Source organism: Amblyraja radiata, unplaced genomic scaffold (assembly GCF_010909765.2).
Source record: "Amblyraja radiata isolate CabotCenter1 unplaced genomic scaffold, sAmbRad1.1.pri scaffold_1268_ctg1, whole genome shotgun sequence".
Lineage (NCBI taxonomy): Eukaryota > Metazoa > Chordata > Chondrichthyes > Rajiformes > Rajidae > Amblyraja > Amblyraja radiata.
The window spans coordinates 8,831-13,914 of record NW_022630451.1 but is presented as its reverse complement, the minus strand read 5'-3'; the positions used below and the strand labels follow the sequence as shown (position 1 = coordinate 13,914).

The 5,084-nt window shown below is 50.9% G+C and overlaps 1 long non-coding RNA gene across 1 annotated transcript; it reads left to right on the top strand.

Moving 5' to 3' along the window:
* The first annotated feature begins 925 nt into the window (after positions 1 to 925).
* LOC116969816 lies at positions 926 to 2,826 on the top strand. Its single transcript, XR_004410928.1, has 4 exons — positions 926 to 976; positions 1,120 to 1,290; positions 2,067 to 2,234; positions 2,395 to 2,826. It is a non-coding gene; the product is annotated as an uncharacterized LOC116969816 (long non-coding RNA).
* Positions 2,827 to 5,084: the final 2,258 nt, after the last annotated feature.

The following is a 5,084-nucleotide window of genomic DNA, read 5'->3' as shown; positions in this document are numbered from 1 at the left end:
TTCCCGCACCTCACCATCTAAGAGTTTGTAGCCGCACTCGCACGATTCCTGGCTGTAGATCCCGGGAATATCATGAAACTACTATCTGAAGCCCACAGCACGACAGACGGGCGATTTTAAGTATTTCTCCGTTTTGTCGCTGGTCTCTCCCCCCCACGGGCAGCTCGGGGCCTGGAGGAGTGTCTGGGTCAATTTCCTAATGAAACAACCTGCCGAGTGATTGACTGGGTGAAGGAGGAGGTTAAACGCCAGATTAGAAATGCAGGCAATGCGTATGGTAAAAGGAGGCTCCTGAAGACGATGCACTACCTGTTTGAGTGTCAGAATCCTGCGCTGGCTCAGCAGACACTGGGATCTGTGGAAACAATTTCATTCAATGGACTGGGCCTGACCCCGATTGACTGTGCGGTCCTGTCTCATGTCATCAGGCCCTGTGATACAATCAAACACCTCGACCTGGAGCTCTGCCACATTCAGTGTGAAAGTCTCCAGCGGCTGGGACCGGCTCTTCACAAGTGTCATTCCTTGGGGTAAATGTGCGTTTGATGCTAACGCTAAACTGTAGGATTGTTTCACTATTTTGTTCTTCCATCCAGCACCCCTTCTATGGGGCCGAAAATGAACCTCCTATTTTACCCTCCTCCGAGTTGGCTGGTGGTCGACTCCGTCCCCCCTCCCCCAGGTCACGCTTGTTGTAGCCGTTCTCTGCACGGGGAACAACCCGGTTAACGGGGAATGGGAATAAATAGTGAAAGTCAACAAACACCACAACCACGGTGATTTATTCAATCATTTGCTGAGGGACTTCCAGAAATGTCCGTTTGGGAGACGTTACCTCAGCCCCGGTGTTTGTATCAGTTTGTTTCTTACTCTGTCTGTTTGTGTTTAGACTGGGATTCAACGACCTGGGAGATTCCGGAGTGAAACCGGTGTTTGCGGCTCTGAGGAACCCGGATTGTTAAATACAGAGACTGGGGTAAGTCCCAGACTGTGAGACATTGTATTTACACTCACTGGATGTCTGACAATGATCTGTAATTGTGTCACTGATAAACACTGGGGATTTGCACCGTCTCCTGTCTCTCTGTGTCCCTCACCCTCACTCTCTCTCATCTCCAGGCTGAACAGTGTCGGACTCACATATTCTGGAGCCGAGCATCTCGCTTCCGCTCTCAGTACAAATCATACGGTGACGGAGCTGGAGCTGAGTGGGAATACACTGGGAGATTCCGGAGTGAAACCGGTGTCTGCAGCTCTGTGGAACCCGGACTGTAAAATATAGACATTGGGGTAAGTAGTCCCAGACTGTGAGAGATTGTGTTTATAGTCACTGAGTGTCTGACACTGAACATCAATATGATTTGAGTATAGGAGCAGGGAGGTTCTACTGCAGTTGTACAGGGTCTTGGTGAGACCACACCTGGAGTATTGCGTACAGTTTTGCTCTCCAAATCTGAGGAAGGACATTATTGCCATAGAGGGAGTGCAGAGAAGGTTCACCAGACTGATTCCTGGGATGTCAGGACTGTCTTATGAAGAAAGACTGGATAGACCTGGTTTATACTCTCTAGAATCTAGGAGATTGAGAGGGGATCTTATAGAAACTTACAACATTCTTAAGGGGTTGGACAGTTTAGATGCAGGAAGATTGCTCCCGATGTTGGGGAAGTCCAGGACAAGGGGTCACAGCTTAAGGATAAGGGGGAAATCCTTTAAAACCGCGATGAGAAGAACTTTTTTCACACAGAGAGTGGTGAATCTCTGGAACTCCCTGCCACAGAGGGTAGTCGAGGCCAGTTCATTGGCTATATTTAAGAGGGAGTTAGATGTGGCCCTTGTGGCTAAGGGGATCAGAGGGTATGGAGAGAAGGCAGGTACGGGATACTGAGTTGGATGATCAGCCATGATCATATTGAATGGCGGTGCAGGCTCGAAGGGCCGAATGGCCTACTCCTGCACCTAATTTCTATGTTTCTATGTTTCTATGATCAGTAATTGTGTCACTGATAAACACTGGGGATTTTTACCGTCTCCTGTCTCTCTGTGTCCCTCTCTCTCATCTCCAGGCTGGAACATGTCGGTCTCACAGATTCTGGAGCCGAGGATCTCGCCTTCTCTCTCAGTACAAACCCCTCACTGACGGAGCTGGAGCTGGGATACAACTCCCTCACAGACCGATCTGTCCCCGCTCTCCGCCGCCTCATACTGACCCTCCCGAGACTGGAGCGGATCAGGTGAGTGTTTGTGTTAATGTTTAATGTGATAAAATATCAGGGGATCCGCGGGCTTCTCCTGTGATTTTGTTCTGTAAATGTTGAAATATTAACCCCAGTCCCAGTTATTGTCACTGTTGTTTAATCTGTTTATTTCCTCTTCATTCCTCGACTGTTTCAGGCTGTGGGGGAATCAGTTCAGTCCGACCGGGGAGAAGGAACTGAGGAAGCTGCAGGAACCCAGACCCGGACTGACTGTGTACTTGTCAACATCTCTGGGTGTGAATGTCACCGCCCTGGGGACCGGAATATTGTTGGACGGTTCCCCGCCCTCCCCTTTAAACAGCTGCCCCCCCCCCTTTAAACAGCTGCCTTCCCCTTTAAACGTCCGCCCTCCCCTTTAAACGGCCGCCCTCCCCTTTAAACGGCCGCCCTCCCTTTTAAACGGCCGCCCTCCCCTTTAAACGGCCGCCCTCCCCTTTAAACGGCCGCCCTCCCTTTTAAACGGCCGCCCTCACCTTTAAACGTCCACGGTCCGGGTTTAAACCCCAGCGGTTCCCGGGCCGGGCGGGCGGTGATGTCAGAGATGGCCCTGCCTGCTGTCATGTGACCCGGATACTGGACTGTTGCTGGATATCCGGTGCTGCCCCCCAGTGTTGGACTGGGGAATTACAGCTGGACCTGCAGGATCCCGGATGTGACGTCATCATCAGCGGCCTCCGCTCCTGCTGCGGATTGATGATGACATCAGCAGCATTGTTCAACCTGTTCATTCACACAGCAATGTCTGTTACTGCTTTATCATCTGTAAATCACATGTAAATAGTTTATTACAGTAATAAATATTGCAAGTCAGTGGATGTCTGGCCTACTAATGTTTGCAGAACTCAATAAACACTTGGCAATTCCAGATTTCCCGAGAGTCATAGAGTGATATAGTGTGGAAACAGGCCCTTCGGCCCAACTTGCCCACACCGACCAACGTGCCCCATCTACACTAGGCCCAGCTGCCCTCGTTTGGCCCATATCCCTCCAAACATGTCCTATCCATGCACATGTCTAACAGTTTCCTAAATATTGGGATCGTCCCACCCTCAACTACCACCTGGGGCAGCTCGTTCCATACACCCACTGTGTGAAAATGTTGCCCATCAGATTCCTATTAAATCTTTTCCCGAGAGGGTGCGTTGGAGACTGAGATGGAGAAGTTCAAGTTCGCGTTTATTGGCACTTAACCAACTAACCTACTGGAATTTGAGAACGGAACAGATTGAGGAGGGAAGGAAAGTGGCTGGACAGAGGGGGGTGGAGTGGGGGAGAGAGGAACAGACAGGAGGGAGAGAGAGGGGAGGGGAAGACTGGGGGAAACTGAGGGGGAGTGGGCTCTCTAGGAGGGAGAGAGGAACACGCTGGGGAGAGGGGGCGAGGGACGTGGGAGAGAAAGAGGAGCACACTGGGGAACAGACTGCGGGAGAGAGGGGGAGGGAGAAATGGGAAGGTTATATGGGACACAGCAGGTGAGAGGCTCGATCTGAAGGGGGAGTGAGGGAGGGACAGGGAGAGGCATTGAGATGGAGGAAGAATGACTGGGGTGACAGACGGGCATTTGAGAGATTGAGGGCGAGTGAGAGGAGGGAGAGACGGGGTGAGATCGAAGGAGAGGAAGTGGAGGGAGAGAGAGCGTGAGACGGGAGAGGAGGGAGAGAGAGAGTCCGAGGGGAGGGAGAGTGTGAGGGGGATACACTGTGAGGAGAATCTGAGGGGAGAGACTTTGAGGGGGGAAACACTGGATGTTTCTGGGGAGACAGAGATGGAACAGGCTGGGCGAGCGGATACACTGCCCATGCGTCTGTGGAGAGATACGTCAGCGCATGTGTGGGAGTGTTATGCCCCTGTCCCACTTAGGAAACCTGAACGGAAACCTCTGGATACTTTGCGCCCCACCCAAGGTTTCCATGCTTCCACCACCTGCAACCTCCGGGAACCACCTGCAACCTCCAGGAACCGCACGGAAACCTTGGGTGGGGCGCAAAGTCTCCAGATGTTACCGTTCAGATTTCCGAAGTGGGACAGGGGCTTCAGGCTACCTGTGCAGCCGCCAAGGTTTCAGGGTGCCGGGCAAGGCCGGCCTTAGGAGGTGCGGGGCCCAATTGGGAACAATTTTGGTGAGCCTCAGGTTCCCAGCCAAGGTCTGTAGATTCATAGACATATAATGAAAGTCTATTATAGACTTTGTATCTCTATGGTCGAATGGAAAGTAATCAAAATTTGCGCTTAAAAAGTGCCTGCAACTTAATGTACCAAACATATCTAAGCTACATTTTAATATAAAAGTGCATACATGTAAGCCTACAAGTAACAAACAAAATGTGTAGATCACCTCTGAAAAGTACATCGTTACAATACCATTTGTTTTAATGACGGAAAAGAAAAAAAAAGTTATTTAATTAAACTGATCCAGGAAAACCAATAACGATTGGGGGAGGGGAAGGGAAGGAGAGAAGGGAGGAAGAGGGCCGGCGGCGGGAGCGGATGCCGGGGTCCTGGCAGACGGGTGTGAGATGAGGCCAATGTGTGTAAACGTTGCTCCAACACCCAGCCCGGCAATCCCTGTACGGAGATTAGAAGGACGAGGGGGTTTCTTATAGAAACATATAAAATTATAAAAGGACCTGACTAGCTAGATGCTGGAAAAATGTTCCCAATGTTGGGCGAGTCCAGAATCAGGGGCCACACAGTCTTAGAATTTGTGGAATTCCCAGAGGGCAGTGGAGGCCAAGTCACTGGATGGATTCAAGAGAGAGTTAGATAGAGCTCTAGGGGCTAGTGGAGTCAATGGGAGAAGGCAGGCGCGGTTTATTGATTGGGGAT